Source organism: Dermacentor variabilis, chromosome 7, assembly GCF_050947875.1.
Source record: "Dermacentor variabilis isolate Ectoservices chromosome 7, ASM5094787v1, whole genome shotgun sequence".
In the NCBI taxonomy this organism is placed as follows: domain Eukaryota; kingdom Metazoa; phylum Arthropoda; class Arachnida; order Ixodida; family Ixodidae; genus Dermacentor; species Dermacentor variabilis.
In genome coordinates, this window is record NC_134574.1 from 88,785,747 (window position 1) to 88,797,738 (window position 11,992).

An 11,992-nucleotide genomic window follows, 5' to 3' on the forward strand; every position below is an offset into this window, starting at 1 on the left:
GAGCAGATTACGCCGTGTGCCTGGGCATGGCAGTTTGAATGGCCCTTATTACCGGCTATTTGCACGCGCCGCGTGTCACGCAGTTCCCGACTTCCTCATCTTCAGCTTGGTTGTTGTTGCTGCTACTAGTGTTTCTGTATAGCTTGCCGATCAAGGGAAGTGAGCTTAATGCCAAGGTTCTGTGGCTAGGTCCTTTTTTTGTCTGGACACTCGTTCCAGTTGTGTCCTTTAAGATGCGTGTCATAAGACACGCCACTCTAAGGAAGGTCCGCCCTGCAGAACAACTGTAACAGCTGTGTGGTTGAAGTTCGCAGATGCCGTGCTGAAGCTCCTGCGTGATGCAGAACGACGCACGTTTTTCTTAATAACCGCTTTTTTGTGTTTTCCTTGGATTTTTTTTATTGAACAGTCGTTAGATGCACGCGCGGCACGTAAGATAGAGCGTTGGCCGTCGCCGACTTAGTTGTCGCTGTTGTTGATGGCAATCGGCTTAAAAGGACAAGTTTGCAGTGTTGGCATGCCCACCCTCCTACTCCCTCCAGGAGAGCGTGTGAAATGGCAATGCAACACGTACTGCTCAGCGTTCGTTTTTTTTTTTCTGAAGTGTTTGCTCCTAATGATGAGGAGTTCCATGCTATGGTACATGCTACAGGGCAGTGACCAAAGGTCGACCCTAATGGGGGAGTGGCCAAGACAGTATATATATAATAAACTTAAATAAATAAATTAAAGGCAATAAAAATAAGAGAGACCGAACATAAGAATGTTGGATTGCTTGAATATGAATGAAACAAAATGTCGAATTACCATTAGAAGGTAAAAAAAATTAAGACCGATATAATCACATAACACAGCAATGTTCTATGAGTTCCAAATGAAGTTGCACATTGAAGTGCAAACACCTCTGTTGCTGAAGCTCAGAGCCGAGGCGACGACACAGAGCATAATTGAGGAAGTGCTTTTATTTGTAGCGAGAGTGGATAACAGAACAACAGAAATCCATTATATCGGATTATTTACATAAGTGACCGAAGGGGAACTGCGTGAGACCAGCCCAGTACAAATAAAAATGTATCTCTTTGTAGTTGTTGCCTCAAAAAGGGACTCGTACTCACGAATAGGGTTGGCCAAACTTAAGGTAATGAAAAGTCCACCCAACAAAAGACAAAGGGGACTAAAACGCCATTACAATAAATCACACAACTATAAAGCACACAATAACGCACAATAAAGCACACAACTACCGGCACCCTAGTAGCGCTATCTTCCGGATGCTTCAATGAATTTTTGCGTAGCAGTAATAATCGATCCGTGGCTTGTGCCAGAATGACCGGTACCAAGCGACAATAGATTTGATGATGACAATGATTTGATGAATACAAATTACAATTTGGAAGTACTATAAACAATTTACGGATCGAGGGAGGGGAAGCGGCGGCCAAAGAAAAAGAAATGGTAAATTCTTTTTGGCGTGTTACAAAAGGGGCAAGGGAAAACAGCGGGAAGGCGGGTGATGGAAATTCAAGACGATGAGCGAAACGAGAACAAGGTGAAAGTGGGAGCCAACGTTTCGACAAGTGGACTTGTCTTTTTCAAGGCGCCTTGAAATAGACAAGGGCTCTTGTCGCTTTCACCTTGTTCTCGTTTTGCTCAAAAGGAGCAAGGGCCTGTTATAGATAAAACATATAACTTTGCTGTGGTATCTGTTTCGCGTCGACCAGCGCCCTCGTTGTTGTCGTCACCAGGTCTGTTTACGAAGGTTGTGCACAAGCAACACATGGACTGTGTAACAAGATTATAACCTATGGGATATATACCTTCCATCTCGGTACTAGTCAGAATGGAAAGATAGAATTACTAAGAGGCCCAGGTTACGTGATCCCGCACCTCTTAGTGCCCTTGAGGAGAGTAATTTAAATGAAAAACAGGCATACTCAGCGCCAGCTGGCAACTCCGTAATGCAAAGCATTCTCGGTGTGACTGTCTCAAGAATCATGTGTGTGTGTATATACCAAGTGTGGTTTCCGCGATATGAATATTGCAAAGGCAAGAAAGTTGGGCGAGTTGGTGAGGCGAATCTCGCTGGTGGCGTACAGTCAAAGACAGTGGAACGCATTTCTGAGTGAATGTACCTCGTATGCTCCAAATGGATGTCTGGAAATGACAACTCCTCTGCGTTTTCGTCAAAGATCATGCTTGGTGGTGTGTTCTACTCGCCGGAGTAGATTTCGCGATATCCAGACTTGTCCCATACAACTGTCGCTTGATTTATGGTGAGAACTATATTGTCCTGAGGGAGATCTTTCATGGAACGGGTGCCGAAAAGGTCGGTGTTCTCGCCCCGTTTTGGAGATATCTGACTTTTCCAGACAACGATGGATTGATCCCTAGGGCGCCATGATGGTGTAGCGCCGGCAGAGCGGAGTGCAGCGCAGGTATTTGAATCAGAGGGTCAGGACGACGCGAGGGTCTTGCTAAACGTGAGGCGAAACGATGGCTTTGCTGATTGCATTCAGCGGTTGCAGGTGGGGGTGAATGCTGTTGCGGTACGTGAAGCCTTTCCAGAGAAAGAGGCGAGCCAGTTCTTGTTCAAGCTCGTTCGGCAGCTGGCACACACCACAAAGTTCGCAATGTTGTCTGTAGCGAAATGTGGTTGCAGAATGGGCTCGAACCTCTCGCGGGCGCGATGAACCTTCTAGGCAAACTCAATCTTAGAGGCTGGTGTGAGGGCATCAGAAGGGACATAAAAACAGCGTCCAAAAGGATTGTTACAGACATTAATGTAGAGGCAATGGACTCGAAACTTGCCCACTTAATAGAAGTCAAGGAAGCCATAACTCGAAGGCGGCGGGCCCAAAGGCTTTTATATCGTAGGCTGAGAAAAATAATTGCAGAACTTAATAAACAAATGAAACAAAACTGTAATATCCTCTGCCGGCAACATTGGGACGAGTTTTGTCAGTCGATCGATGGGCAAATAAGGAACTGCAAGGCGTGTAAATTGATCAAGCATCTGATGGATGAAAAAGGCCCTAAAGCCAACCAGAGACACAGCCTTGCTCGAGCTATACACGTAGCCCTTAAGGATCAGCACATCGCAGCAGTTGCCAAACAACTAATTGACAAATATCTACCAGTTACAAATGAGCAGTAACAACCACTTCCATAACAATAGAGGGGAGCCGCTCAAACTGAACTCGACCAACCCTTCACCAGATCCGAAATCCGAAGGGTTTTAAGTGAACTAAATCGAAAGTCAGGCCCCGGTCCTGATGGAGTAACAGATCACTTAGCAATCTAGATGAGCCGTCAATTGTATCGCTGACAGACTTCATAAATGAAGCATGCATTTCAGGTGAAGTCCCAGAAGAATGGAAAACTTCACAAATTATACTAATACCAAAACCGGGTAAACCTCCAAGCTTGGACAACTTAAGGCCAATATTGCTTACGTCATGCTTGGGGCAGGTCGCTGAACGCGCAATCCTTAATAGGCTAAAAGACCACTTATAGGACAATAATATATGCACTCATTGCATGCTGGGTTTTGGGTCCGCAGTTTCCACGCAGGATGCCATGAAGCAAATTAAACACCACATACTCGACGGATATTCTAGAAATACTAAGGCCGTACTCGGATTAGACTTGGAAGAAGCGTTCGACAGCATCACGCATGAGTACATCCTCAAAACGATAGAAGACATTGGACTCGGGTTGAGGATGTTTAAATACATCAAATCCTTTCTCGAAGCACGCAGTGCGAAGATAAAGGTCGGCGACACAAACTCGGGAGTGGTTCAGCTCGGAGATCGAGGAACCCCCCAAGGATCAGTGATCTCTCCCGTCCTTTTCAACATGTGCATGATTGGCCAGTCCAGAAAGCTGGGCAACATTAAGGGAATTGACCATACCATAAATGCTGATGATCTCACTGTATGGTGTGCTGGTGGCAGTGAAGGGCAGATACAGGATGCACTGACTGAAGCGATCAAGACGGAGGAGGATACCTGAGACCCACTGGACTCAGGTGCTCCCCACATATATCAGAGTTGCTACTTTATAGACGTGAAAAATGGGGCAGGCCTAAGGACTGGAAACCTTTATCGGAAAGCAGTATACACCTACATACTGAAAATGGCGTCAATATACTCAGAATCAACGTGATCAGGGTATTAGGCTTTTTCATTGATGCAAACGGTGGAAACCATACGGAAGTCAAGAAAATCACCCTTAAAATGTATAACGCGTGCAGGATGATCAGGCGCCTTGCAGGAAGACACAAGGGCATGAAAGAAGGTAACCTCATCAGGTTAATCAACTCTTTCGTACTCTGTCATATTTCATACGCTGCTGCCATGTACAACTAGACGCAGTTTCAACTCAAGAAGCTTGATGCAGCGATCAAGAAGGTTGTTTAAAGTGCATTGGGGTTCCCAATTTGAACCAGGACTAAAAAATTGCTCAAGTTAGGAATACACAACACGACCATGGAGATCGCGGAGGCTCAGGAGACATCACAAATAGCGAGACTATCTACACCCAGTACGAGAAGATCAATCCTGGACAAGATCATGATCAACCCCATTACGGATGCAGCAAAGTACACTAAAGTTCACCAAGGATACGCAGACATCATAATCGTCGCACCGCTACCAAAGAATATGCACCCAAAACATAACATCAACAGGAGAGTAGCACGAGCCAGGGCGTTAATCAAGAAAATGGATAAAGGGGGCAGAGGAGCCTGCTTTATTGATTCGGCTGCCTACAAGGATCGAACTAAGTTCGCGGCGGCGGTAGTGGATCATGAAGGCAAATTCACCAACTGCGCCATGGTCTACACTAGCAAACCTGAAGTCGCTGAACAAGTTTCCATTGCATTGGCACTAACAGACGATAGATTCACAGAAATATATAGTGACTCGAAAACAGCTATTAGAGCTTTGGATAGGGGAAAGATTGCCCCACAGGCAGCGAGAATAATAAACCAAATGCAAACAAACGTTACACGTTAAATTTATTGGTTCCCGGCACACCTTGGTTCACTTGAGGACATTCCTGTCAATGCAAATGAATCGGCCAACAGCGTCGCCCGCGACCTTACAAACCAGGCCATTTTTACATATTGTTTTGCTTCTGCTGGATTGGAGAACTTACAGAGAGAGACGCACATTACATACAATGAAATTACAACACATTACTACATGGAAAAGAGGGAATTTCCACCCCCTCACTATAGGCTAAACAGAGCACCAGCAGTTACACTTAGGCAATTACAAACACAGCCTTATTATTCATCTGCAAATATTAAGGAATGGTATGACATTGCAGGCATGAATATTATATACAAAGCATGCGAAAAGGAGATATGCACGCTTGAACATCTGCTCTGGGAGTGTGGGTCGCTCGGCCCTGGCATTTCCCGGAATCAGTTTTTAGGAATGATCAGATCTACAGATCATATCCCTCAAGTCCTGGCTGCCCAGTACGCCCGTGAAAGCGCTAGGAGGCTTGACCTCCCGGTCCCAACATGGGACTAGCCAGGCAGGTGGCAACACCTTGTACAGGACCAGAATAATGTTTCTTTCCTCCTCCTCCTCAATTACCGAGCGGATGCTGCTAACCATGCCACCGAGCAAACTCTAGACATCGAACGCAAGCGACAACGGCGGACTGCGGGCATACCATCACTGACGTCTTTCGCTCCGTCGCAGTCGAACGTGTGTTTAACCTCATTAAGAAGCACAAGGATGTCAATCGTCAAATCAATCTAACCAGTTGTCAAAACGATTGCAGCGCCCGCATCTCCAGTGGTGGGCCTTGCGCCCAATATAAGGAGCTTTGGATTAGTTGCTCCGCACATTCCATCCCAGCTACAACTATGAGAAGACCACGAGTAGTGCCTACTCCTGAGGAAGAAGCTGCCTACCGCGAGCGTCAGCGATAGTTGGCTCGTGAAAACGCGCTCGTCGTCGTAGGGCTTGCCTCACTCACAAAAAAGAAAAAAAATAGAAGAAGGAGAAGAAGGAAAACACTGAGATTAAATTGGACAAACTTTATTAAAGGTTCGGCAGGACGCACGTTAGCGCGCAGTGGGCGTCTACCCCACGAGGTTATGTGTGGCGTGTACGCAATGTTTGAAGTGTGTGGGTAAATTGGGGCCTTTGCAATAAATTACACATACAAGCGATCCCTAACTGTCATCCTGTTTTAGAAATGGCTTAGAATTCAGCCGGTTGTCGAAGCAGAACTATAAATGCCACCAAGCTCAAATTTATTGAATATAGGGGGAGCGCTTTGTAAAACCTGCAGGCCAAGGAAAATACGCGCTGATCAAGAACACCCTCTCCAAACATTGCCCTAAAAATTGATAAAAATGGATTAAATGGGCATTTTCTTTTTCGGCAGTTGTGGCGGCAGTTTCGACAGCTGCCTGCAACGAAGCACGTTTCAGATTGCCGCGTGCGCGAGCAAACCCATCACCGTCGCGACAGTTACTGCTTCGAAGTTCCAACACGAAACTGTCTCTTCAGCGGATCATTGCCAATACCAGTCAGGTTCGTAACAAGGGTTGCGAGGTACATTGCATGTCACCTCCCTCCCAGATATCCGACATACAAGGTTACCTTGTATGTGTTCGAAAAGCCGACGTTCGATTTCGCCTCACGCGATTGGCCTAGGTTGACCTAACCGTGGTATTGGCGCGGCCTGCACAATCGCGTGAAGCGAAACCGAACATCGAATTTTCGAACGCGTAAAAGATAGCGGTCCTGTGCGAAAACATCGGCTTCCTTTCCAGGCCAAACGCGTGCCCCCTCCGAAAAAAAAAAAAAAAGCTGGCCAGGCAATTTTTTTTTGCGTTGTCGTTTCCTGCCTACAGATGGCACCACCACCCTGTGGCGCACATTGTTCGCTTATGCATGGCCTCCTAGACTGCACATGGAGGTACGCAGGCCATCTCGGAGGCCAAGACGTTCTTTAAAATTGCACCAAGAGAGGACGCCCCACTTTCACAGGAGCTCGTTTATTTGTCCTCGAACGAAGACAACGAAGGAAGGGGGCGGACGCTGAGGCGTCATGATGGGCCAGTCCAAAGAATAGAGAGAGTGGAACGAGAATTTGCTCTTGTGTTTGAGTTGGCATCACTGCACCAATCGTGTGTTGACTCGCAGAACAAGCGAATTAGTTATTTTCATTCTGCCATGCGTGCCGGCAAACAGTGAGTGCATTCCTACCGTGTTTCTAGTACGCACACTGAAGTCATATAGATATTTCCCCGATGAAAAAAAGATTATGAAAAAGCGATGACCAGCGACCAAATTCACAATTTTTTGTTCGTTATCGCCCATACATGTGGCTGGCCGGCCACCTTGACTAAATAAGAAAATGCCCAGTATCAGGGTTAGTTGGAATGTGATCCTACAAATAATTCAGGCTAAGAGCTTTTCGCAGATACGGCGCCCATGTTTTTAAAATAATTTCGTCAACTGCATCGTACGTTCCACGCACTATATTACCTGCAGCTGAACAAAGCAGCTGCCAATTATTTGAAACTAAGATTGTTGATGGAACAAACATCGATCACGATGAACACAGGTGAACGATGATCAGAGTTATACATAATCCAATATGGAAGGGAACACAAAAACGGTTCATGCTTTTCAGGTGCAACAATTATTGGTGAGGACACTGCTATTACTGGTTGCAGAATAGAAATATTAGTCTGCTGTCTGTTTATGGCAGCAGATATTGAGGACGACTTGTGGCCCTTAACGCTCCTCTGTTACATTCGCCTCTAGACCCTCGGCAGGTGCAGTATGATCGACTGGTGATTTATGATGAAATTGAATGCAACGGGATAAACATGCCCATCGGTCAGTTGTAGAGGAGGGCGAATATAAATGTTTTAAAGCGAAAGCCTTACATCTGTTTCAAGGTCGCGTTGTAGGGTAAAAAAATTCTACGTTACCCAAGGTAGGCAAGAAGCGAATCAAAGCATGTCCAGCCACGTATAAAAGATTATTAATGATTAGCAAAGTTAACTATAGATTGATTAGTGATCTAACTAAGGTGAATTAAAGTAGATTACAGTGGATTAAGGTAAATTAAAGTCACTTAAGGTAGATGAAGGAAGATTTAGGTAGATTAAGGTTGGTTAAAACTAGCGGCCCTTTATACGAACTGTCTATCGACTTCAAGGGTCCCAGACAACTGGAAGAATGCCAACATTATACTAATCCACAAAAACGGAGAGGTTAAAGGATTGAAAAATTATAGGCCCATTAGCTTACCTTCAGTATTATATAAAATATTCACCAAGAAAATCTCCAATAGAATGAGAGCAGCATTGGACTTTTCTCAACCAAGGAAACAAGCAGGTTTCAGGAAGGGATACACTACAATGGATCACAACCACGTCATAAATCAGGTAATCGAGAAATGCGCAGAGTACAAACAGCCTCTCTATATGGCTTTCATAGATTACGAAAATGCATTTGATTCAGTAGTGATACCACCAGTCATAGAGACATTAAGTATTCAAGGAGTACAGGACGCTTACGTAAATATCTTGGAAAGTATCTACAGAGATTCCACAGCTACCTTAATTCTCCATGAAAAAGAGGAAAATACCTATAAAGAAAGGGGTCAGACAAGGAGACACAATCTCCTCAATGCTGTTCCCTGCGCAAAAAAATATTCAAGCTATTAAACTGCGAAGGCTCAGGAGTAAGGCTCAACGGCGAATCTCTCAGCAACCTTCTATTTGCAGATGACATTGTGCTGTTCAGCAACACTGGGGACGAGTTACAACAAATACGACAAATGATTGAGGACCTTAACAGACAGCGTATAAGAGTGGGGTCGAAGGTTAATATGTAAAGGACAAAGATAATTATCAATAGCCGGGCAAGGGAACAAGACTTCAGGATCGCCAGTCAGCCTCTAGAGTCTGTGAAGGAGTGCGTTTACCTAGGTCAATTACTCACAGGGGGACCCTGATCATGAGAAGGAAATTTACAGAAGGATAAAAATGGGTTGGAGTGCTTTTGGCAGAAATTGTCAGGTCCTGACTGAGAGCTTACCATTATCGTAAAGAATAAAGGTGTACGACCAATGCATTCTACCGATGCTGATATTTGGGGCAGAGACTTGGAGGCTGACAAAGAAGCTCGAAAACAAGTTAAAGGCCGCGCAAAGAGCGATGAAACGAACGGGTCGTTAAACTTGGGCGGATTTAAAATAAAGTTGTTTCCATCCATCCATGGAACAAAGAATGTTAGGCGTAACGTTAAGAGACAGGAAAAGAGCAGTGTGGATCAGAGAACAAGCAGGGATAGGCGATATTCTAATTGACATTAAGAGAAAGAAATGAAGCTGGGCAGGTCATGTAATGCGTAGGTTTGATAAGCGGTGGACCATTAGGGTTACAGAATGGGTGCCAAGAGAAGGGAAGCGCAGTCGAGGACGGCAGAAAGCTAGGTGGAGTGACGAAATTAGGAAATACGAAATTACCCGGTAAGAGCAGCAATATATTTATTAAATGAAGATATGGTTGTGTCATCTGCTTACAATACGCAATGAACGTAGTTGGAGGAGTTGAGAGAATCCGGAGGAACACTAATATATCGAACGAAAAGCGAAGGATCTAGAACTGAGCCCTGTGGTACACCCTGGTTAATATATTTTGTTGCAGAGAAAGTATTTGCTACACGTAATGTGTATTGCCAGTCAAGTAAGTAATTTTTTCAGAATCTTCGGGTAGGACCTGTTGTACCATTAGGCTTAAGTTTAATAAACAGCACTTGATGGTCAACCGTCTCAAAAGCTTTACTGAAGCCTAAAAAAACAGATCTGACTAAGTTTCCCGAAGCAATATATTTCTTTTATGTAGTCACTTAGAGACAGCACAGCTAGATTAGTGGAACTTCCAGGGCGGTAAACAAATTCGTTGTTTTTAAGCAACTTAAACATTGAGATGTAGTTATTAAGTCGTTTAACAAATAATTTCTCAGGGAGTTTACTAAGGTAACAATTGCAATGGGTCGGTAATTGTTTGTTGGTCGCCCTTTTTAGAAAACAAGAATAGTCTTAGCGTTTTTTAAAAATGAAGGGAACAAGCCGTGTTTAAACATAAGGTTGCTCATATTACACAGCGTGTCAGAAACTAAATGTGCAACCAGTTTGAAATGCCTTGCCCAAATTTTATCTTAGCCAGGCCCTGTATTTCTATGATTAGCAATCATGGAAAGCACTTCATTTGGTGTAGCTGATAACAGGAAGAATGATTGTGTCGTGCGGCTTAAAGCATTACACGAGTGCGTATGTAGGTCATTATTAGCGTAAACGGAAGAAAAGTAATCTGAGGAAGCATTAACAATTTGTTTGGGCTCTGAAAGAGTGAGGCTATTGTATTTTATTTTGGTTACAGAGACATCAACAGATGACTTGTTAAGAGAAGAGTTCAGTAGCTCTCCCTGCTTTGTGGGGTTATTCTTATTCTGGTGAAATTTATTTTTGTACTACCTTTCTTTCGCCTGTTTAAGTAATACGTTCGGTAATTTACAGTACCTGCTATATCGTTTAGCCAGTCCAGTATTAAAGGGCTGATGTTTAGTTTTTTTGTTCATGTTTTCCTTCTTCCTTAAATTTCCTAAAAGACCATCCCTCATCCATGGGTTCTGCGGATGTTTATATTATTCTCTTACGTTTTACAGTGCGTGTGTTAGTCGAGACGGCCCGCAAATATAAAGAGCAAAATTTGTTTATTGCTGCTTCAGGATCAAACATAGAATTAATTGGCGACCACTCTGTTTCACTGATGGCTTCAACAAATGCATCTACAACTAAATACAGAAGTAAAGTAGCTAGTATCGATCGTTCTCGTATATTTCATTATTCAATGTAAGAAAGATGGGAAAATGAGCGGTTATGTCAGTATCAACAACCCCGGGGCAAGGCGATGGTGATACGTTAGGTAACACGTGATAAATAAGCGTACCGCACCCACAAGAGGCTAATCCAGTGGGACAGTCAATGAGTGATTCAAAAACAAATCAAGTAAAACAATCAGTGTAAGTTGTGTACGACGGGACGTCATTGTCAAGTAAGTTAACGTTAACATTACCTACAATCAGAAAATCCTAATTTTCAAAAGTTAGCTTTGACAGTACATCAAAACAAAGCAAGAAGTCGTTAAGGGAAGATGACGGTGAGCAATAGATGCAACCAAGAATCAAGCTCTTATTATTGGGATTAAGGTGACCGTTCGACCTCTATCCTCACTGATTCACAACGATTCACGTTAACTGCCAGATCATATCTGCGCGTGTAAGTGACATATCGTGAAATAAAAATGGTGGCACCACGATGACTATCAGCTGGACGATGACAATACTCTGCTTGATAAGATGGAAAACCGCTCACGCTGTTGTCGGCATCAGAAAGCAAGTCTTCAACGTGGAGATAAAAGCGAAGACATGCTAAAGTGAGGCGGTAAAGTTACTAATTGGATCTATGCATGTTCTTAGCTAGGAAACGAGCATTAAAGTGAATGAGTGATCGTTTTTTACGTTACAACGAGATTTTACATCAACGTGGGGAGAGCAAGGGCTTGAAAAAAGTGGGAAAGACAGAAAGAAACACAAAAAGTTTGCAATACATCAAGTGAGGATTCTAAGGTCGGATTCAGTGATAATGCGATATACGCAGCTGTCATCAGTTTTGCGGTCTTTTATGTAGCAGTTTTCTGTCGATAGGTATATACACATATGTCCGTTTTTAGCGCCAGTGCTATCGAGAATACCTGCTTTTTGTCAATGGTGAAGTGGTCATTGACATAGATGTACATGTTAGTGCCACAGTGAAACCAATGCGGTCAGCGCAAAGCCTAGCCCTTCGCGGCTTCCTGGTGAACTTATTTTTCTTATCACGCGAGCAGCAGCAAGCTATGATGTTCTTTTCATTTGATCTAGAGGCAACACGGTGAGCCATG